This window comes from Sebastes fasciatus, chromosome 5, assembly GCF_043250625.1.
Source record: "Sebastes fasciatus isolate fSebFas1 chromosome 5, fSebFas1.pri, whole genome shotgun sequence".
Classification (NCBI taxonomy): Eukaryota; Metazoa; Chordata; class Actinopteri; order Perciformes; family Sebastidae; genus Sebastes; species Sebastes fasciatus.
In genome coordinates, this window is record NC_133799.1 from 9,401,572 (window position 1) to 9,425,574 (window position 24,003).

At 41.0% G+C, this 24,003-nt stretch overlaps 1 protein-coding gene across 5 annotated transcripts in view; it reads left to right on the top strand.

Moving 5' to 3' along the window:
• kank4 (KN motif and ankyrin repeat domains 4) overlaps positions 1-24,003 on the top strand; it is an 86,372-nt gene that overhangs the window by 26,416 nt on the left and 35,953 nt on the right. For 2 of the 5 annotated variants that reach the window (XM_074634956.1, XM_074634960.1), the window contains exon 1: positions 22,745-22,991. The exons of 2 other annotated variants lie outside the window; for them this stretch is intronic. The gene's annotated coding sequence lies outside the window, so the exon portion shown is untranslated. Of the gene's footprint in view, positions 1-22,743; positions 22,992-24,003 lie in introns of those variants that run through there. One more of the 5 variants, XM_074634959.1, reaches the window with a different exon arrangement.

Below are 24,003 nucleotides of genomic sequence, written 5' to 3' on the forward strand. Positions count from 1 at the left end.
TTCTGCCACTGCCTCATTTTGGAAAGCAATAAGACTTCATCATTTTTTTTCACTGGCGGCTAGGACTCTATAATTTAAATTGTAAAAACGGTCCTTTCATTGCACATGTTACGTTTTAAGTTTAGTTTATCACAGCTAAAGCAGGTATGTTTCCCTCTCTATGTATCATCGCATCACCCAACCTTAATTTATTACATATATTATTCATTAGCTCTTTGTTTACTTCAATGCAAGGATATCAAATTATGAAATATTCCTCCTCACATCCAGTTTCCCACTTCTTTCATCTACATCTTTTATAAACATCTGAACTGCCTCTAGTCAGCCAGCCAGCCTTTTGTTTAAGTGTCTGCTCTGCTGCCCAAACAAAGTCTGTGTCTTTAAATTAGCTCCCTTCAGGCCAAACCATATTGTGTTCTCTCCATTTGAATTTTCTTGCTGTCATTGTGTGTGAATGTTCAGTCGACTGACCCAGTGCCCGGGTCCTGGTCTGACTGTGGCTTTCTTCAGGAGTGTCTTACAAAACGCATTTTGGAGTCACAGCAGCTGAATGTGGAAGCCAAAACAGAAGTGCCTTAAGCTGCAGTTCCCCTAATTGGCCACTAAACGCTGGCTCCAAGGAAACTGACTGCAGTCAGAGTCAATAAGGCTGCATTCACACGAGATCAGGCGTTGCGGCGATTCTCTGTGCAGAGGTCTGGGCGAGTCACTTTAATGGCCCATTAACTGCGACGATTAATGTCTTTTGTTTCCTTATGGCTGGGTTGTACAGCTCTGGATCGCCGGTTACGTGATTTGCCATCGCAGCATAAACGTCGGGTTGTGTTTTTCTCCCGAAGTTGAAACTTGCATTTTCGCCACACTGCCTGATCTCGTGTGAATGGGGCATTCTTCTCGCTTCATTCACAGATGTCTCAGTCGATTACACTTCAACCCATTTGCCCAAAGTCCATTTTTTTTTTCTCCAAACAACTGACAAGATGACAGTTGGTGACAAATCTAACTCCAGGCTTCAAAACATCTCTTCAGGAAGATCTGAGGGACATAAAAGGGGGCTACCTCGTTGTTTTTTTTACAGTCAGTGAGGCAGTGTTGCAAGAAATGACTTATTAGGCGTCTCAAGTCGCCTGTGCTCCTTCTGCTGTTGTATAACTTGTTTGTTTTGATTTATCATAACTAATATTTTAGTTGCAATTAAAGCAAAACCAGTGGTTTCGTTTCAGTCGGTACTCCATAATAATCTCACAAAGCACGCAGTAGGAAAGGAGAAGCTTGTAGCGGATGTCTGTCTTTGTCATGCCAAGTGTAACAATACGTGGGTGTGACAGAGACACGAAGAGCATGTGTCTGTGTCACTTTTGAATCTTCCCCCGTTGTCCCACAGTGAACCTAAATACATTCCCATTTCATTTCACCAGAGAGCAGTTCAGGCCTATTTCAAGAAGCTGGTAATTTGGGGAGCTTTGGAAACAAAATGATTCACGAAAAGCGGTCTTTTCTCTCTGCTCTCTCTCTCTCTGGTTTAGACGGGCTGATATAGAGATCTGTGCAGTTGAGGTGAGGGAGGAGGGATCATGCAGGCTTCCGTTTTTTTCTTCAGATGGAGAAAGATTTAGGGTATGAGGAACACTCTGAGATTTATAAACTCGTTAAGCTCCACAGTACTGCGTAAGCCATTTTTCAATATTAATATGTTCTAAAAAAAGACACTACAATACAAAGCTTAAAATATGTGTGTGAGTGTGACGCAGTTTTACATTCTGCGTCCATCATCTTTCCATTGACCTTTATCCTTTGCTCTTGTTTATCATCTTTCATCTGAATCCTATTGTGGTGGTAAGATCATATTGTTTTATTGTTCTACAAACTTAAATGGTTCATATCAATAATTCCGAGCAAACTGTAAATATAGACAAACAAAATTTTTTTAGGGGTGTAAGAAAATATCAATATACTTGAGTATATCGACATTATGTTTTGTGATACTGTATCGATTCTCAAAAACACTGTATTGATTTTTATTAATAGTTTACAACAACGACAACAACAAAACAAGTTTAGCTGTAAAATGAGAAAGTTTGTGACCCAGCAGCCATGTTGAGATCTGTTGAGGAAATACCAAGCACCGCCCACCAGCCGGAGCAAGCATTATCATTTAACAGCTAAACAGTACACTACAAGATGTTTCTGAGAAATAGACATTACAGTAACAGAATATTGATTCATATTTGATCAGTGCTGCTTAGTTGACCGTTTTGATCAGAGTTCGCTAGTGATTGACAGCTGCCTCCGTTGAATGAACAGCCAATAGGAACGCGCTCTCTCTGAAATGACCTGTGATTGGCCAAAGTCTCCCATCACAGGCTAGATATTTTAAGAGCCATGAGGAGCGGCAGAAGTCTACTTATCTCTCAGAACACTTGAATTACAATATGCTGAAAGGTTATTATGCATTTTTTGCCCAATGATGCCAAAAACATTCTGAAAATTCCTGATTTATATTGATATAATGATGTCAACCATGTCGCCCAGCATAAATCTTGATAGTATTCTGAGTCTAGTTTTTCTGAGGTATCAGTTTTATTTGGACACTGACATGACTGATGTTTAAAATCCCTCATGTTGCTCTGTGTAAAGCAACAGAGTATCCTCATGGGTGTATTCAGGGTGCGTATGTAGCATAACCCAGAGATTAGTCACATAACCACTGCAGCGACTAATTAAGCAGGACTCCCATCATCATCGGAGGAAATCTACCCTCTGTCCTCTGAGAATATACATGTGTGTGTCTGTAGAGTAAGTAACGAGTAAGAAGGAGGGAGAGAGAACGAAAGTGACCTTGGCAACCCTTTCTTTCCCTGTGTCTTATTTCTCCTTGGAGGAACGAGTAGGAGGCGGTAAGGAGAGGAGTGGGAGACGGATTTCATTTGATATCTCCCCCCTGCTCAGGGAATACACCCTCCTTCCTCTCTCAGTCTGGCTATCTGTGTGTCTTTCTCTTTGGTTTACAGCAGAATAAAAGCTGCCCTTGGAATTAATGACTTGGATCTTCGTCTCCATTAACATGGAATTTACACATGATCTGCTCAGGGATCATGGGTGGATTTTATAGGACAGTCCGACCTCTATGAAACTTTAAATTAGAATCAAGCTCAGATTAGGTGCACTAAATTATGATATACAAAAGTAGACACACCCTAATGCCTTGTCAAGCCTATTAAGAGCTGCTTCCCACTTGTGTTTCCTTGTTAACACAAAATAAACAGTTTCAAGGAGACTTCCAAACTTCGAGATGCTAATACCATAACGTTTGACTGAACTTCTACCCGCTGCGTCATTCACTGGTTTTAAGAAAGCTATGATCAATATGTTCCCTTCTCTTCTTGTAGCTGATGTAGCGGATATAAATTGGCTAGAGGCTAAGCCAGCCTGAACACAAATAAATTGGGCCTCTCAGTGGTATACTGTAAATGCACCATGTACTTGTGCTGTGAGCTTCTGTACGATCAAATGACTCACAAATACCCAAACAATAATTATGAGATCTAAGTGAGTGCTGTGAGCAGTTTAAGTGCCAGGCTGTACAAAGAAAGAAAGACAGACACCGGGCAGTGAGCTTTGTCAGGACAAAAGAAGAGATGAGGAGTCATGATGTCTGCTACACCTGTCCCTGGTCCTGAACGGCCCACGGCACCAGAATAACAAGTGGAGAGGGCAAAGATGTGAGTGTGTGTGAGAGAGAGAGACACTAATAACGTGAGTCACCTTTACCGCTAATTTCTTCTCTGCTCCAATGATCGCCAAACAGCCGATCTGCTCGTAGCGCTTCTCTCTCTCTCTGTCACTCGTCCACACACTCTCAATGCACACATTACATTATGCTGCTCTGATGCCAACGTAATATGTAAACATGTATGGATACCTGACGGTACCGTAGATAAACAGTTTGGGACACAGTAAACTCACTATCGATCGTGCTACATTATGAACAACAAATCCGTGTTGATATCGGCAGGACAAGAGCTAGTTAACAGGAGGTGGCATTGATTTATATTACGATGCGTTCAGGCTCTATTCAGTAACGAGGAGTACTAAGCAAAGGTAAATTCTAACGTTATCATGATGTGTTCAAATGTAATCTTGTAAAATGTCGTTTTTTGGCGATAAACTTGAATAAATAGTTGTTTGAAGGAGATTTTTTCACAGCAATATAAATTATAGAGAGGGAATTATGACGTGTTTAACTTCCTAACAAAAACCAGTATGCAAATGGTAATAAAGGAGAGGATGTTGAAATACATGGGATTTATTATTTTACTTTTCTTTTTTTTTTTACTGAATCGTGGAATTTCACTGGTATTGGTATCGACTACTAAATTTCTGGTATGGTGACATCCCTAGTGTAGACCTATGGGAACTGACAAAACGCTTAAAATGTACTGTTGCGGCACCAAAAGGTGCGGTGAATTTTTTTTGAGTGCACCTAAATTATGTGCTGGTGCACTTAAATGAAGTGTAAGTGAGTTGACAGAGCTTGCAAGCTGTTGATCAGCTGTCTTGTATTTGTGCGTAAGAATGACTTCTTTTTTTTTGTCCCTTTCTTCACTCATGCATGTTTAGTCTGAACCAGCAATTAGCTCAACAAGCACCACCTGTGCCACAGAGTGTGACCCATTTAGAGGCCCTGCAGACCTACACAGGTGTTTTCATTTATTATGGCTAATTAGACCTCTGCTCAGACTGAGACAGGGAAGAGGAAGGCTGCTATGTGAGGTCATGAACCTGCATTGCTTAATTAAAAAAGGACGAAGGCGTTAAAAGGTGTAGTCCGGACGTGGAATGGGATTCAGACAGTAAAGGAAGACTATAGAATACAGAAGTATGTTAACACAAAGGGGGGTATCGTAATTTGGAGAGAAGAGGTGATGTTTACACGGTTAGGCAGGTTTTAATTAAACGCTATATTTGATGGGATTTTTTTTTCATTTTCAGTGGTGTAAATCTCCAGGAAGATTATTATTATGCACTGTAGTAAATCTAATCCAGACACTAAGAGATATTGTACATGAGGCAGGGCAGAGATGGAGTTAAAAAGCATTATTGAATATAGGTCAAGGATCCAGGGAACTCAGAGGGGGGTCGATGGGTTATATTACGGAGAAAAGGATTAGGAAATGGGGTGTAATTACTTTTTTTTTTTTACAAATCAGTATTCAAATGATTTAATGTCACGAATCTACACACTCCAATACAGTAGTTAGGTGGCAGTATGCATCTTTACACTGGTTTGCGATTCAACAATAAACACAAAGAAGAAACAGATGGTGCGACCTGAATTTTGCTCTCCATTCATTATATAGATATTTATATATATAGATATTTTTGTTTATATTTCTGTAACTACATTACAGATTGATGCTACTTGGGCAAGGAAAGTGACAGAGATTAATGACGGTAAAGACGCTGAATAATCTCAAATTTATAGAACACTGTTGTTTGCTTGCAAACATGGCTTTGTCCCACTGTTTATGTTTACAACCCTACCCGAGCTGTTTCCTGTCCCATCTGCTTTTAGCCATGGCATATGCATACATTTTGCCCAGCACAATCCGGTCTCACCGCACTGTAATGAAAAATGTTAAAAGGCGAGATTTGTCCTGCCCAACAGGTGCAGAAAAACAAACTGTGTTTGATGTGTTTAAAAGTGAAAACATCTACGTGTGTGCAACATGGTTGTGTTTAAACCAGTTTTGAGATACAATATTTTACGAAGCTCTTGAATGAGTACTGTAACTATCAGCAGTAGATTATTTTAGTATTTTAAAAACTACCATAAATTTGTAGGCTAATAAGTGTTGTATATTTTGACGTGATTTGTCTATTTTCCATTAGAAACCTTATATTAAAAATAGGGCTGTCAATCGATTAAAATAGTTAATCGCAATTTGGGAGTGGGCAAGTATGCTTTCTTTATCCATGTATATATATATTTATTATTGGAAATCATTTAACAACACAAAACAATGACAAATATTGTCCAGAAACCCTCACAGGTACTGCATTTAGCATAAAAAATATGCTCAAATCATAACATGGCAAACTGCAGCCCAACAGGCAACAACAGCTGTCAATGCGTCAGTGTGCTGACTTGACTATGACTTGCCCCAAACTGCATCTGATTATCATAAAGTGGGCATGTCTGTAAAGGGTTAATTGCAGTTCCATCAGTTGTCAGAGTTTACTAATTCCTCATTAAGTGGAATATTATACAGATATCTGTCTTTTGACAGGTTGAAAAATAACCTCAGCAAAACTGGAGACCTACTAATGGAAAGGATAAAAGAATCGGATCCCAATGAAACCTCTACAAAGTTGCAGTCACTTCTTGTGTTTTCGAATGAACTGAAAGTGGAAAAACTTTCGTATTAAATCCGTCTCACATAGATGCACACTCACTCACAAACACACAACTTTGGATTGGTGTTTAGCCACCTTTTTTAAACCCTGGTTTGATGGTTTCAATCTCTGTGTTTTGATAACCTCATCAATCATCCTGAATTGAATCCTGTCTCCGTTCTTGTAATTTGTAAATCTTTCTGGCATTGGCCCAGGTCCAGGCTCTCACTAACAATGCCCCTTGGGCTGTCTTCAACAAGGAGGGAGTGTAGTTATACATCTGCTGTTCATCCATCATCACCCTTTGTCCAAAACAGATGTATATGACAGAAGGTATCGCTACAACAAATAACTGAATACAGCTGTTTAGTCTCCCTAACACAACTAAAAGTTGCCAATTGAAAAGAAATATTCCCCATCAGGAAGTACAAGGTGCAACTAATGCAGCTACGACCCTCTGACCAACACGTTCTTCATCTCAGTTCAGCGAGATGCAGAAGTGATGGATTATGCCACAGTCGCAACCGAGTGGAAAATCAATTTCCCCCTGAGAAAATGTTTCTCTTCCATACATTATCATATTTCACGCTACATGACACAGACTGAGATGTTTTATTTTCAGATTTCAGATTTTGCTCCCGGCAAAGCAGAAACGGGCTGATGATTAAAAAAATGGGAGTTGGTTAACGAGGTGAGAAAAAATAGTACTTCAAAGTCACAGCCGGCTGGTACAGAGTTGGGACTGTGAGTTTTTGTTTCTGCTCATTAGGAAAGAGAGTGAGAAGGGGAGTGGAGTACAACTTGGGGTTGTTTACACTTCCAGTACACTACGCACAGAGTTAGGGTTTCTACCTGGATGTTACATTTCAGGAGGGTACATTTTCAAAAATGATATTCTAACAAATATCTCTCAGTGGACATACATGATTAATCTCCTAATAACACAGGCCCCATTCAGTCAGTATATGGAGATCTCCATATCAAGCAATTAGCAAAACAAACCAGCGTTAGGTCGTCACGGCTTACAAACTAAATATCAGAAACAGATTTAGAAAATGAATCAGTAACAGAAAATAAATGAGCCTAAAATGAGAATACTAATTGGCTCTGTGTCTCTGTGGTGTCAGAATGGATGTATGCCAAAATCCACAAATAACATTGTTTTTGTCTCAGGCTGCCTACCAGATGACGAATATAATCTCCGTTATACCGGGCACACACTACACGAGAATCAAGACAATTTTGAGCCCAATTCCCCCCTCCTGACAATGATCAGCAAAACCCAGATTTTTTATGTTTCTAAAGATTATCTTTCCAGATAATCCTGTGATGTGAGGTATGTTGAGAGTGTTTTTTTACATCCTCCGATCCAAGTCCATCCGGGCCGCACCGATTTCAAGTTGCAAATATTAAACATGATCAATATTTACGATCGGATATCCTGTTGTGTGTGGGGAATCCCGAAGACAGCCGATGACGTAGTCACGTGGGAAAGAACGATAGCCAATTGGGAACTAAGCTGACTGAAGAAGGAAGGACAACATCTGCAGTTAGAATATGTGTACTTCTTTATATGAAATATAGGTTTTATGCAGAGTATTCATGTGTAAATCTGAACAAAGTCACATTCAATCTTTAAAGAGAGGGGAATGCAACTGTGTCAACATTTCAAAGAAGGATGAATTACTTTCAATAATGTGGAATTTGTTATGCACCAGTTATGTTTGTGGTTAAATGTGTACTACACTTGGATGAGGATGAGGATTTGACTACAGCTCGCCACCATACCCAATATCTCACTTTTTACTTGATTAGACTGTTGTCAGGCCATTAAATAGGCGTTATCGGTTTCTATAAGCACCATAGATGTGGGTCAGTATGGGCCTACTACACCCAATAGTAGGTTTTATCATCTATTCACATGGTAGATCACCGAAAGAGGGTATAAAAGAACACAACAGCGACCTTTAGCGACTGTAGTAATTATGACAGAAGCGGAAGTCAGGCACTATAGACAGCATGAAACAATTTTACAACACGTTTTGCTTTCACAACGTAGTAGGCATAGAAGGCCCCTACTGACCTAAATCTATGGTGCTTATTGCGACTGTTAACACCTATTTAATGACCTACATTTTCTACAGTTCTGATTTGTGCGTCCGACTGGCCATCAGTTGTAATTATTCTAACCCTGAGAAGATAAGAAACAAAGTAATACAAACCTATGGTATTGTTAAAGTACCCAGGATACTCCTCTCTTGCTGTGTTGTTGAATGTTGAGCAGATCATTAAAATAAAATGGTAAAAAAAAAATACATCTCCCCGCTCTCAACTCGATATGCCGGTTTGCTTTTTCATTCTATTGCAATGACTCAACTCACAGCAATCATTTCCATCTATTATAAATATATATAGAATGATATAAATTCATAGCATTTTAACATATCGCACATCGTATTGTAAGAGCAAACACCGCTACAACACGCTTGCAATGGTCAGTATGCCTTTATCTAACAGGATATGCATATTGAGCATGCTTGGAAAAGATAGCCTGGCATGTTCTCAGCGACACAAATGTTGAGCCATTGTCTCAGAGCCTCGTAATATTTGCTTTGGCGTCAAGAAACTGGGAGTGCTGGTTTTCCACATAAACATGCAGAGGTTACTTAAACGTTGTCGCTATACCTTCGCTCTGTGTGTGTCTTTAAGAAGGGATAACGCCTTTGGTCTGTTCTCTGCTTACTTATTCCCAGCTCAGCCCGTGGTTTCTGCAGAGATAGATAGCTTCTATTAGACGGTGAGAGACAGAATGAGGTGAGTTGAATGGGGGTTTAGCTGCACGGAAGCAGATACCCCCCATAAGACATTGTTTTGAGAGATTTGGGGTCGATGAGATTTGGGGATTCAGCATTGTTCAACTAAGCATGTCCCAGATCCTCACATCTGTGAGTGTGTGTGTGTGTTCCTCTCAGTAAATGTGGGTTACTTGTGCTATTTGTGTGTCTCCTTGTTTGTGTAATGGTGGTGTGCATATTTCACTGTATCCACCCACTCTGGCAGCTGACAGACAGACAGAGAGATGGATGCGCAGCAGTCGCAGCATCCCTCCAGTATCTCTGGGGTAAGCAAACTACAGTGCTGTCAATATGAAAATCAAGTAGCTACATCTTGCAGCAGGGCTGGGTGAGGACTGAGCAGGACCAAGTGAAAATGCTTACAGCGCAGGATCAAAAGCACTTACAAAAAAACTTTGTTTAATTAAACGGATTGCAGGGACGTGATCGGAAAGACAAAAAGTGCAGGGAAGCAGCACTCTCCTCACAGAAATGAGCCCCCTTGAAATCCTCTACAAAATACCAAATATACACCCTAGCTAATGATTTATCTCTGCTGGCAGCAAGAGGGAAAGAAAATTAAAAGCCCTGTTGTCAAAATGAGTCCAAGCTGTGTACTGCAGGCATGTCCAATAATCAACACCCCCTCATCATCAGCAGCTTGTCTGCCTGTCATTTCTCTTTCCTGTCGTGTGGTTTCATCTCCTCTCTTCACTTTGATTCATTTCACTTCTCCTGTATTTTCCTATTTCCTCTGACTGATATACCTCGGTTCTCTTCTCTCAAAATGTCCTAATTGCTTGCCCGCTAATGTTTACCATCATCCTCCCCTATCGCTATGATTAAAGACACGGTCACGTCGGAAAGTGGTAGAGCAAAGTTCATCTGCACATCTTTGCAAAATAGGCAGAATAGGAAGAACAGGAAAAAGCCTTGTAGCCACTCCATAAAAATATGCAAAATAGCATAATTTGCTGTGTTACATACAGTATTTGTAGGGGTTTGTTAACAAGTGAAACCAGATCCAAACAGTGTTTTAGTTCTGTTAAATTAGCTGAACCTATTATATTAGAGCTAAAAAGTACCTATTATGCTCATTTCAGGTTCATACTTGTATTTTGGGTTTCTACTAGAACATGTTCTCTTACTTTAATGCTCAAAAATGCTTTATTTTTCTTATACCGGCTGTTCTGCAACACCTCTTTTCACTCTCTGTCTGAAACGCCCTGTTTGCATAATAGGACGTCCTTTAATGTTCAATCGTATTTAGATTTAGCTGCTATTGATGGTGGCTTTGCAGCCATATTGCCTGTGACTTATTGACACTGCGACAGTTCTTTTTGCCAAGTTAATAAGCTATGATAGCCTTCTCCAATTTGGACTCTCCAGCTCTCCATTCCCAATGTATTTCCCGTTTTTCTGGATTCTACCATTGCCTTTTTTCAACCGTTCCTAATTGCTCATACCTCCTATCATCACCCTCTTACTACTTTCTTCCCTCTGATGCTCCCTCAGCCTCACCCATATCTCTATTTGCCCCCCTGGAATATCCCCGTACATAAAGAACGGCCAGTCAACATCTACATGGCCACATCTATGGTGTTGAACCCGGTGGGCCTCGTTCCTCACGTCTGTCCAATATCCCGCTGCTGCTCTTTGTGCAGTCCTTCTGCCTGCAGCGCTCTGCTGTATTTAGTGTGCTTCACAGTGTGGCGAGACAGATAATGGAAAAAAGAGAAGAAAAGCACAGAGAGAAATACAGGTGGAGAGAGAAGGAGGTTGAAGAAATGAAAGGGTTCAGCCCCGACCGTCTTCTTTGTAGCCGCAGGCAGCCATTGCTCTACAATGCCAATAAACAAACCTCTCCCCTTTGGTTGCACTTCATCTTCCAGATTAGTTTGACACTCCGGCTTTTTTAAGATAGGGAACCATGGAGAGTGTCAGGAAAGATAAGGGAGCGGGTGTGACACACGAAAACGGCTGTGAGCCAGACTTGAACCTTTGATTTCACACAAGCACATGGTAGAAGCTCAGCCAACTGAGTCACCAGCGCTGCTGCCTTCTACATCTCCTTGTTTTCTCCACTTTTTCCTCATCTTTCCTGAAAATCTCTCCTCTCCTCTCCTCTCCTCTCCTCTTGATTATAAAAACACTGAGTTGGAGTAAAACGCCTGAGTCCACATTCTTTTTGTTTGCTTGTAACTGGATCCCAGACCGGCCAAATTCCCTCAAAAGAGTTTATTTACCCAAGGAAATTATTTCCATTGTTATCAGCAATTATGCAAATCCCCCTAAGCAATTCCCAACATGTGGCCCCAGTTTTAAAGAAAAAAATCAGAGCATTTTGTTTGAATTATAAAGATTTATGTACATGCTATCTTGCGATTTTCCCTTTTTAGCTCAAATGAAAACATTACACTCACACCAAGGACTCCTTCAGGGCAGATAAAGATGGCTCTGCTTTGTGTGAGCAATACTCAGTGGTCCAGAGTAGGAGTGAGATGACTATACTGTATGTTGCTTATCTTTAAACCTCTTTACTTTACGATTAAGGCTCACATCTGATTTCTGTGAGGCCTTTTCTTGGCATTTATGTTTTCGTATCCGTCAAATCTTTCCACATGTAATGCATTACTCTCACAGCAGAAGAAGACCAACCGAACAGATTTAACCCCTTTAGCATCGACAAACACCTCTGACCCACAACGCATCGCTCCCCCCCTCCCATTTTCACTTATGTAAGGAGAGATTCCTGAGAATTGTTCAGACAAGGTCGCAACCCCATGTAGTTTCCCGTCAGACTCAACAAATTGCCTGTGCTGAGAGAGCACCGCTGTTTTTCCACTTGTACAGTGTGGCACAGAGTGAGCGCAGATGTGCCTGGAGACGGTTGGGTAAATGTAAAGGAAATCAGCGGGAATTGAATATTATTTACCCATTTGGGCTTAATCCAGCAGCTTTGGGTTTGTTGCCCTTTTTCATGATTTGATAGTGAATTTATTCTGCGTTATTCTCATACTTTTATCCACTCGTACGGATAAACGTCGGCCATGATAACATTTTACTCATCACTCCGGTTTAGGAGGTCGTGGCTAGAAGGTAACGCACAAATTGCGAAACTCTCGCAAGATGTGTTAAGGTTAGGCATTGACCTCAAATGCTTAAGGTTAGACTTTGACCTCGAAAGGTTAATGTTAGGCTTTGACCTTGAATGGTTAAGGTTAGACTTTGACCTCGAAAGGTTAATGTTAGGCATTGACCTTGAATGGTTAAGGTTAGACTTTGACCTCGAAAGGTTAATGTTAGGCTTTGACCTTGAATGGTTAAGGTTAGGCATTGACCTTGAATGGTTAAGGTTAGGCATTTACTACTGTATGTAGATATCTCATCACATTGATCATCACAATTCACATCGGAAATCATAGATCATAGATCAGCAACACTGTTCACAATGGTCAAATACACCCACAGATATGATCAAATCACATTGCGCAACCAGTTGTACAGATTTGAGAAACATGGACTCCGGCAACAGCAACATCAAACGGGACATGAGTGCAAGCCGCGTACAGTACAGTGGAACGTGGATAATTAAGTTACCCAACCATTTCTGTAGTCTCGGCAAAGCCAGCACTCTATGCAAACAACTAAAGCAAGCAAACAAACACTCACTCATTCATCTTTTCAAAGTATTCAGCGTACGGCAATCTAATCAAGGTTAGGTGGTATGCTTGCATTGTTGCTGCAGTTTACAGTCATCTGTGACCACGCTCACCAGATGCACAATGGTTATGCATAACAAGGGAGGAAATGTCAGCTTGTCATCTGTTAATGCACTTAAAAAAATCAAATAAAGCTTGTTCACGAGTCCAAAATCTCGAGCCGCAGATTCAAGTCCCCATCGTGGGCATAGTTAAACCATTTCTGCGTCACTTTTGCCAGCTGACCTAACTTCCTGCCTTGGCGGATCTGCTTGCCAGAGCAGTTTCCACATCTTTTCAATGTACTATAGGTAGTAAAATGTACAGGTTGAGAATGTAAGAATTCCCCTTTAACCATACCTATTATTTTGAGCATGTAACGCTGTTTTACTGCAACCACCAGCTTCTACTACAATCATTTAGCAAAGCATACATTTATAGATTGATTTCCTACCTTCCTGAGAGCTGCAGGTTTCTGTCCATCTCATAACGTGACAAAAATCAATGTGGAAAAACTTGAAACCTGCTTTAGATAGGTAATCAATCACAGTCAAACTATAGTCAGCTATAGTTACACTATAATCATGTAGTAATTTAGTCTACAGCCGGACTGTTTTGATCTCCTCTACAGGCCCACTGCTTCCCATCGTTGCCTGCATATCATTGCATTTGTTTACGCGCATAGTTTACAACTCTCTCCTTATAGACTGGAGGGCGAGACACATTGTCTGTCTACTCTGGTCATTGTTTAGGCTTCAGTGGCTTCAGGGTTGATTCACAGTCTGCAATAAACATGGCAAGATATGCCAACAAAGAGAGAAATACGAGATGTGCTGTGCTTCCACCAAGACAATAAAACATAGATAAAATAACAGGCGCATAAACAGTATCACTCTACTTTGCTCCACTCCCTCAGTGCTCTCTAGCTGCGGTTTCTTGACCGTAGTGATTATTAGTGATATTAGAGTGCAGGCTGTAGTCTGTGTAGTCACTCGCCCCCACAGGTCGGCACAGTTCAGCCCTACAGGAAGAGGCTGTCTGTGGGAGAGAGCAGACCAAAGCCACAATCAGGTTATTGCTTAGCCATGCTTCAACCATACTTAATGATAAAACTCTCTCTCTGTTTCTTTTCCTCTGTCTCTACCTTTCCTCGAAGCCCTCTTCCTTAGGCCTATGCAATTCTACAGTTTATCATTTCTAAACCAGATCACCGCCTTAGAAAGACAGAGATTGAGATCAGATAAAAGTGACACTGAGATCAGATTGAGTGACACTGGGTGATAAATAAAAACAGATCTTATTTAGGAGGACGATAACAAACTAATGCTGAAGTTCCTCTCCTGCCACCGGCCGCTGGAAAGTGCTTTCTCCAAAAATCAATGAAAACTGATCACATTGTGTTCGAGCATTGTTTCACAGCTGATGGAAACGTGCAAGCTCAAAAATTGCCCAGATTAAATTCCTGACGGCTAATGCACATTTCCATCTCCATCTAGTGCACCGAACCAACAAAGGAATCAATGTGATTCTGTTGTTTTATGGTTTATTGACGCAAATAAAAACAAGTCATAAAGTCCACACAAGCTATCATGCCCTCTTAAAGACAGACCTGCTTTAAAGTGACTAATCTTGTACAAAAAGCAAATTTTCCCAGCTCAGCACACAATGAAAAAGCACCAAAGCTGTTGTTATGCATTCTATTAACTATAGTACAGATGCATTTTCCCTCTGCTCCTCTTTCACAACAAGCTCTGGCAGCTAGAATGACACATTAGCATGTTAAGCAGAATTTGTGGCTTATAGAGACTCCTTTGGGGCTCCAATGAGTCTGAAATGGCAAAACCAGGGAAATGTGGCGTTATGAAACGCAGAGGAAAGCATCTGGGCAAGTCAGAATGCACAAGAAGCAAGAGAGACATACAGAGGAGGAATATAGTGTCTCACTGGACACTTTATTGTGTCCACTCTTTCTGTCTCCCTGTTGTCCGTCTGAGCTGCTTTCCTTGCAAGCAGGCAACTCTCTGCGTTCATTTCGCCTCCCTGTCAGCATGCACATTTCACAGCGACTACAGCTACATGTAGAGTAGAGTAAGAGTTGGAAAATAAGAAATTATTGAAGTAGGGACATGCAATATTCCTGTGGTTTTAGAGGAAAACTAGAGGGAGGCACACATGCACTTTTGTATACTCTTACAATGCATTTTTTCACTACTGTATGTATGCAAACATCTGACTATAAAGCAAGGAATCTCAGACTGTCTGTGTGTTACTCGCATACTCGAGAACCACTCATCCAATCTACTTCACACTTGGCGGGTGTATTTCTCAGGACCCAAGGGAGTGCAGTGTAGAATGTGGTGCAATTTGACCAAATGGTGGCGCTATAACAATTGACTTTACGTTTTGGCCTGTAACCTTTAAACTGTAAGTCTCAGAAATAAAATTCTTAAACATTTTTTTTCCTGGATTTTGTGGGTCCAAATCTATCGAATCTATCCATATAAGCCACGCCCATTTCCCGCAATTTTTAATTTTGTCCAAATCTGATTTTTTGCTACTTCTCCTACAAATTTTGAGCAATTGTCATCAAATTTGGTACAGAACATCTCTGGACCAAGCCAGAAATAGTAATGTTTTGGGATTTCTGATGCTCCGTACAGTTTTCTATAGCTGCCCTCAAATTTAGCTCAAATGCTGTGGGCAGGGCGTATATTACAAAAAATGTCATATCTCCTGAACACTTTGGGCTATTTTGACCACATTTGGTGGACATGTGTAGATATGATGTCTGAGTGCACATGACAAATTTGGTGCCATTTGGCCGATAGGTGGCGCTGTATCAGCAATTATAAAGGAAGGAATCTCTGTCTGTCTGTGTATGTATGTATGACTGCCCTTCACATATCTCAAGAACCGTTTATCCAATCAACTTCACACTTTGTGTGTACATGCAGCCACACCGCGGTTCTCGACAAGTAATCGGCTTGTTTCGGACGGGCATGCGCCCCGAACAGGCTCTGCACTAGTAAAAGTAAAGGCTGTATAGATTTCTATCAGCAGTCGTCTTTCTTTAAGACTGCCTCTCTCTCTCTCTCTCTCACTTTCTCCCTGTCTCTTTGTTTCACACACACACACACACACACGCACACACACACTCTTGCTCACCACAGTTCAGGTCGTGTCTACTTGAGCTGTGCAGCGAGGTGTGTGCTGTGGTCAGTTCACTGGGCGTCTGTTTCAACGTATAAACAGTCTTTTCCCTGCCTGGAGGTCTTATCAGCAACTGGCCTTCCTCAGGATGTCTGCCAGCTCTGGCCCAGCCACACACACACACACACACACACACACACAAATATATATATACACGCATACACATATTCTCAGTGGAAAATCCTGGTCATAACTTAATGCGCTGTTTTTTCCATCTTAAAACCATGTCAGTAATGGATATTTGTTGTTGCACTTACAGAATTTGCTAAGGCAGGGGGTATACCCTGAAATGAGTGGACTTAGTCTGGGACTGATCACAGTGTTTCATTTGCCATGAGCCTTTATGTCTCCCAACCTGTAGTTATAAAAACAATTTATAATTTATATACTTATTTTAAGCACAACCACAATGATTTTGCTAAACCTAAGTGAGTGCTTTTGTTGCCTAAACCTAACTGCGGACGTTACCGTACTTTTGTTGCGTGGTGTACAAATGACACACGAAAAGCCTAAAATGCATCCTCATGACACGTGGAGTGTCCTTGTAATGTCGTGCTATTCCCATGAGATTGAGTTGGATTATTGACTAGATTTTAACATTCAGAAAGTGTTAACTTTTGCTTCTCCCATCCCCACACACAAAGAAAACCAACACTCACCTACACATATGACTGAAAAATGAACCCAAGAGAGGTCGGGGACTTCCTTACGCAGGCTAAAAATTCATCAGAGGAGAATATGCAGGTAGCGGGTTTCAAGCGTTATCCTCGTCTCCATGTCTATATATGCATCTTCCTTGCAGGAATGAGTAAACAGAGCAATGAAAACAAAGAAAAAAATGCAGCACACGTTCTTTTTGTCAGGGATGAGGGCCAACGATATCATCAGTCGGTGGTGCAAGGTTAGTCTAGACTATATATGGTCTTGAGCTGGAATTTGTTATTTCCAAGAAGAGATATATTTGATGCCGTGTGTGTATCCAATCAATGATGTATGGCTTCAATACACAACATGCATTTCATTTCATTGTAAACATGATGCCAGTATAAATCTAAATCAGTTTGACAGATATGGTCAGCCAACATATTTGCTAAATATTGTAAATCACGAAAAGAATCTCTGTTCAAAACATATCCAGTATTTTGCTTGATAAATGAGGAATGCTATGAAAACAATGACAAGCCTCAACATTCACGTATTGCCAAATAGGATTTAACTGAAATGTTATGTATTCCCCAAGCAAAACATGGTCTCGTTTATGAATGATTACACATTACTGTTATGAAGAAAGAAAGAAATGTGAAATTTAAAACCCAACTCTGAACTTGAAAACCCAACCACAGTTGCATTTGGTTAATGGGAGCACGCCTTTAAAGGTTTTATATACGGGACTCAGAGCATTAATGTTCACCTTATTCTTTGCCTGAACTAGGGCGCTGCTGCACGGCATCATTTTGTAAAAAAAGCGCGACTACTTTGCTTATCTTCAACAGCTTTATCATCCTTTACTTGCCAAAAAAGAGTTTTTAAGCTTAAAAAAAGCTGATCAAGTTTTAATAATTTTTCAGGCGAAAAAGTAACCATTTAGATTCCCAATATGTGATCAGTTTATCCAAATAAAGCATATATGTCAAATTTACGCTGACGTTTTTGGAGCTGTGAGGAGCTGCTGGCTGTGTGAGACCGGTTGGCTGGTGTACAAAAACAGAGATTTTGTAATTACTCTCACTGCCAGAAGGGATAGATACAGGTCCGCACTGCATGTTTAACCATGGGGTGTTAAAGAATATTAAATTAAATCAAGAACCACCAATTTCACAATAGCTGGTCAGATAGATAGATAGATACATAGATGGATAGATGGATAGATAGATACGAGCTAGAAGACACAGAGACAGGTTGTCGTCGTGGAGGTGTAGCGCCCACCCTCCGGTAGGTTTACACTGTTAGCTCTGTCAGCACTGTTGCCATTTTTTGCACTATTTATGCTGTTAGCACCATTAACTGCTCGCCGCCAGCTCAACCGTCTCCATGTTGAGAGCCATGTGGAGGCAATAAATATGTTCTGAATTCCATATTGAGCACCTTTGAGGGTAGAGCTAAAATTGTCATCACACAGACAACATCGAAGTTATCCATCTTAAAAACTGAACATTTGTGAGTTAATTACATTTTATACTATTTTTTTGTGCTTGTGCATTAAGTTCATTTTCAGATGAAAACTCTTTTTTTTCCAGAAGGCTTCAAGCTGTTGGATTTAATGTTGTTCGAGAACTGTGAGCTTTGCCAGTAAAAACAGTTTTGTGTGTTTCACACTTTCACCCACTCACACACATGTACACACATACTGCAGGCTACACTTGCACAGATAATTGTGTGTTGCAAGACTTAGAGGCATAAATCTCAAGCTGCCAGTGTGGTGAAACTGTAACAATAGCACACAAAATTATGTTATGAGCCACAGCAGGCATTTAAAATGATAAGCAGGAGTGTATTACTTCCAGTGTGATGAAAATCAGAGTAATTGCTATTCCCAGAAGTGGGATAATTTAAAAACATGCATGCAAAGTTAATATATTTGACAAGGTAACCTGATTTTGAGGTGAGTTGAAAAATTTAGTTGGAACTAAATTCACTTAAGTCAGGCAGATGGTGAGTGATGGGGGTGGCCACTAACCATTAGTTATAATTACATTCTGCATATTAAAAATACTTTATTTTGCAGTGTTTCTTTGTGACTCCCACAGTTATAAAAACAGTGTGCATATGACTCCAAGCTGTTATGCTGAACTGTATGTTTACGAGCTGTGGAGAGCTGTAGTTAAAACATTTTTAGGTTTTCACACACAGCCACACACATTCAAACACGCACATTTGCAGAATCCTGGGGTGCCAGACTTTGGATAGCGCTGCCTGTTGTTATTTTAACATTTTAACTGTGTGTTTTTGCCTACGCTGGAGCAGGGAGACTGCTGATAAACAACAATACACTTTGTCACATACAGTATGCCCCACGCAGGGATATTGTTCTGTTTCAGACGTGGAGAGTAAAGTATCTTTGAAGCCAGGTTTTGGTCCGCTAAGGTTCCAGCATTCAGTGGCCACCTGACTGTCCCCAAACTGTACTCTTACACCTATTCTTGTGAGCCAATGGGTGACGGCTGAGGCTGGCCTACCAAGAAAAATGTCAGAATCCATCGTTTCAGCAAGTGCCCCGAAACGACATGTTTACGTTCAAGTGACAAAGCCCTCTTCAGCTGTAGTAATTATGACAGGAGCAAAGGGAGAAATGGATGGATGGGTTAAAAAAGTTTGGACTTAAAGGTCCAGTGTGTAAGATCCGGCGACATCTAGTGGTGAGGGTTCAAATTGCAACATCTCCCGTGTGCCAAGCGTGTAGAAAAACTACTGTGGCTGACGTGAAAATGCAAATGGCTTTATCTAGAGCCAGTTGTTGTAAGAGTAGCATAGGCCATTTGAAGTATAGCAGAGTCAGAGTGTGTGTGTGTATGTGGGAAGTGAGTGGTGAAGCAACAGAGAGAGAGCAGCGGCGAATGTTTTCAGTGGAGCAGAAGACAGAGTTAGTTTAGCTCGTTTAGCTACAGTGGAAGTTGCAGTTTTTGTAGAAATAAATGCTTCAGCTCCTCAAGACCAACAGAGGTTTCCTGTGTCTTGTTTCCTAGCAGCTGAGTGGAGTGACGAGGGTTAACTCCAGAGCGAGTAACGTTACCGACTCCGGTCTAAGCAGGAAAAGTTAACACAGTTGTTTATCATCGCCAGCTTTCCCCGCCATCGAGCTTGGCCGTTCAGAAGAGCTATAAACAACATTTTCACCTTCAGACATGGTCAGAAGAGACGATACACAGTACAAACTAGTTTGTTTCAAGCCTCACCCAACCTTTAGGCTCTTTGAGCTTTTGCCTTGGGAGATCTATCTAGGAGTTATTTCCCCACAGCTCTCAGGGTCATGTGGTCTTGTGATTCCCACCATGATTGAGAGGGTCAGTCTAACACCCTGTATTACTGAATGTGCTGTTCCTCCATCTCTCAGATCTCAAGACAAACTTGAACTATAGGCAGAAACTCACTCACAGCCGTTGTTTGTTTGAGTCCACACTATTTTGACATTGCACTTTCACTTCTTTTAGCATAAGAACAAGCGAGACGTACAGACGATGTCTAACCTCGACACACGGAGAAAAGACAAGAGAGGAGTGAGACTCTAGAAGTCCTAGGGGTCCGAGGTGGGATCTGATCCCTCCTGACAGGAGACGGTTCATGTGATCGGCAACAGGGAAGCTTAACCCTCGAGGCCGCATTACACCCTCTTTCAGTCTGCTGCTTTAGATGAAAGGATGTGAGCTGATTTTATGGAGCGTGTTGGACACATAAGGAGAGGGGAGGATTTGTCTAAGGTTGTGTTTGACAAAGGTTCTCAGTGCAAGGCAACACTCTTAGGAAAGAAAATCATGTCTTCTTTTATCAACCTTAAGGCGAGACATCCCATGCAGGCAGAAACATCACTTTTAATGCACTGATCAATTTTGGGATTTGGGGCTATTTTGCTTCCATAACACGTCTTCTTTCAGACTAGAGAGAAGACAACATCCAAAATATACATTAAAGTGTTTTGTTTTAATACTTTGTCTATTTGCATCTGTAGATTTCTCCAAAAGTTAACATTAGATATTCAGAAAACTTGTAATACAAAAAATACTAGTCTTAATGTAAGTAATCAACTGGTGAAGTTTAATTGTAATATCTATTAGTTAAATGTTTTACCATATTCACCTGTGGTGTAATTTTACAATCTATTAAAGGCTGTTTTCTCAAAATGAGTCAGACTCTGAGACATAAATCTCCACTTCAGCAGCACTTACATACACCTAACTTTCCAGTTGTATTCCTATCTATATTCTGAAGGTTTTCACTCAGGGGTTTGTTCATATATCATTCATAGCCTGATTTATAGGACATTTTATTCCTAAAAACATGGCAAAAATTGATTTTTGTTTATGGCTGTTGACAGTACTTTCTGATTTATGGAGTGATAAAAAGAGATATCTAACATTTCCTCAGTAAAAACCTTTGACTCTAATGTGTCAACAAAATGAAACAAGAATTTTGAACCCGGCTTTATCCAATGTTCAGATTTCTGTTCTGGAAATGCGTGCAAATTAGCACATATTTAATAAGACAATGCATCATTTGCATATTTAAACATACATTATCAGAAAACTTGTATTATAAAACATAATTGTCTTAATGTAAGTAATCAACTGGGGAAGTTTCATGGTTTTATTTATTAGTTTGATTATTTATCCTATTCACCTCGAGTGTCTCCCCGTAAAATAATAAGCAAAAACCATACGGAAAGGTCCTTCCAAGCTAGTGCTGAAACTCCAACATAATATTAATTTATGTTCATGTTCCTCATATTTAATGTGTATTGATTTCACTGTTCTGTGTATCCACATACAAAGCAAAGTTACTGGCGTTACCTCACATTAGCATTACAAATTGACTCCAACACACACTCACAGACATCCTCACATGTTCTGCTTCCCTTACTCTTATTTAGTCATTACAAACCGCATCATCAAAGTAAATGTAAAAGTAATTTATGACACAATTAAAGTGCAAATGAGCAGTTAGGCTATCAGCAGTGTTGAGTGTCAACTTCTCTCCCTCAAGTCTGAATTAAAACGAACCCTTTGGCCTCAGAAAACATCCATTCAAACGGGTTTTATTTAGAGGCCGGGCATTTCTACAGCTACGCCATATATCCATATGAATATTTCATGTGCTCTGTATATCTCTGCACTCACATGGCATGTCAAGCCAAAGTGTAGAGGCTATATTTCACAGTTGCTGCTTACTCGCTGCTGAGCTGTTTTAGGGTGGATGTTTGCCTTTAAAATGTGTTCCACACAGAGGGGGAATAAGCTTTGGTGGTCTGAGGGATCGGAGGGAGCGAGATAAGAGATAGCACCCATTAGCCCGGGCAGTTAGCCTATTTAAAGGCTGTTAATTATTTACCTCATTTACACTACAGAGCCAGCCGGGCCAGCGAGGGTTTACTCATTAGACCGCTTTCTGTTATTGAAACGGACTTAGAGCTAACTAGGGGGTTTACTTCGTTAAATTTCACAGAAACGATACCTCAGGAAGGCGAGTTTAATGCTTCTAAAAAAGCACTTTTGATCCTGTGTGGAGCTCGACCTGGTCAAAGCAGGCCTCGTGTGGCCCTGCGGCAGCACAGCGGGGGTTGACTTAAAGACCTCCAGTAATAATTAGACTGGTGCATGTTGGGAGTTCACAGTAAGGCAGGCCTTGTGCCCGCAGGCTAAACACACATACGCGTGCACATACCTCGGAAACACACTAGTAGATGCATGAATGAACACAGACCTGTATACTAAAAAAGTTTGTATACACACAGGACTACCTTGTGGTTATTTGCACTTTAGGAAATCTCACACACTTAACGTCGCTGCACTATCAACACTGTGTTTGTGTGTGTCTCTGTGTGTGTGTGTGTTCTCCATTGAGCCCATTTATCTTCTAGGGTGTTATATTTTTCTGGGCCAGTTGGTTGCAGCGAGCAGGCTGGCAAATCTATCATACTAAGAGAGTCAGAGAGCTTCTTCTCTTCTATACTCTCTTCCCTCCACCCCTCAGCGCCATCTCTGCCAACACCTCCACCCCTTTCCCATCCTTCCTCCCTCCCTTTTTTCTGTTTTTTTTTCCCTCCTCTTTCTCTCAGCTGAGGTTAAAAGAGACACAGGGTCAGTAGCACTCACAGAAACAGAAACAGGAAGGACAGGAGGTGAGTGGAGCTGTGTGGCAGGTGAGAGGCAAACCAAAAACCCATGAGAATTTACTCCCCTTTTTCTGACTCATCCTCCCGTTTCTGTCTTGTTTACTCTCATTTTTTCATGCACTATTTGCTCTCTTGATTTCCCTGTCTTCATCTGCCATAAATCCAATTTGTTTACCACTCACATTTCTCATCTTCTCTTCTTTGATCTGCTACACCTCACCTCTCTCTTTTCTCACTCCCTCTTTCTTTCCCAGTCTATTTTTGCGGGGTAGAACACAGGTCACATGTTTTTTTTTTTTTGTGCCTGGGATGTGTGACAAAGAGTGTGAAGAGAGAGTGTGTATGCGTTTGTATAAATGTGTATGTGCATGTGTGTGAGAGAGAGAGAGAGGCAGTGGGGTGTTTTTCTGTCCGCACAATGTTAGCGCTTCTCACACAGCTTTGGCAGCTGACACAATGCGGGAGGAATAAATGGGCAGGCTGACAATCAGGCAACACACATGCATGCATTCAGCCGTTCACACACACACACACACAAACATGCAACACAGTGAAATGAGTATTGAGCGACTCAGCGTGGCAATCAGCCAACTCTTTTTTTTTTTTTTTCCTAGGTGGCATTTGAATGTGCGTGTCCGATCTATATTCTCCCACATGTACGTGTGTTTTTCCGCACACGGAGGCCGAGCTGGAAAGCTGTCATCATGCTACGATCAATAGAGTGTGAATTTAGAAGTGTTGATTTCCTCCCAGAGTCCTCCTGCCTGCTCGGCAGACTGTGTTTTGCCTGCCTGCCTGGCTTCACACTCACACTTGGTGTCAGGCAGGCTCTTTATCGCCAGGGGGTGTGTGTGTGTGTGTGGATGTGAGGGGGAATAAATTGTGTGTGAAAGCATGTTTGTGTGTGCTTCCATGCACAAATGTCTTATTTCATGTTTGCCAGACTGTGTTAGGAGTTTCTGATTGCATGCGAGGGTGTGCGTCTCCTCTATTTCGGTATGTAGAAAGTGATAATTAATGAGCAGGGGGACTCGGATTT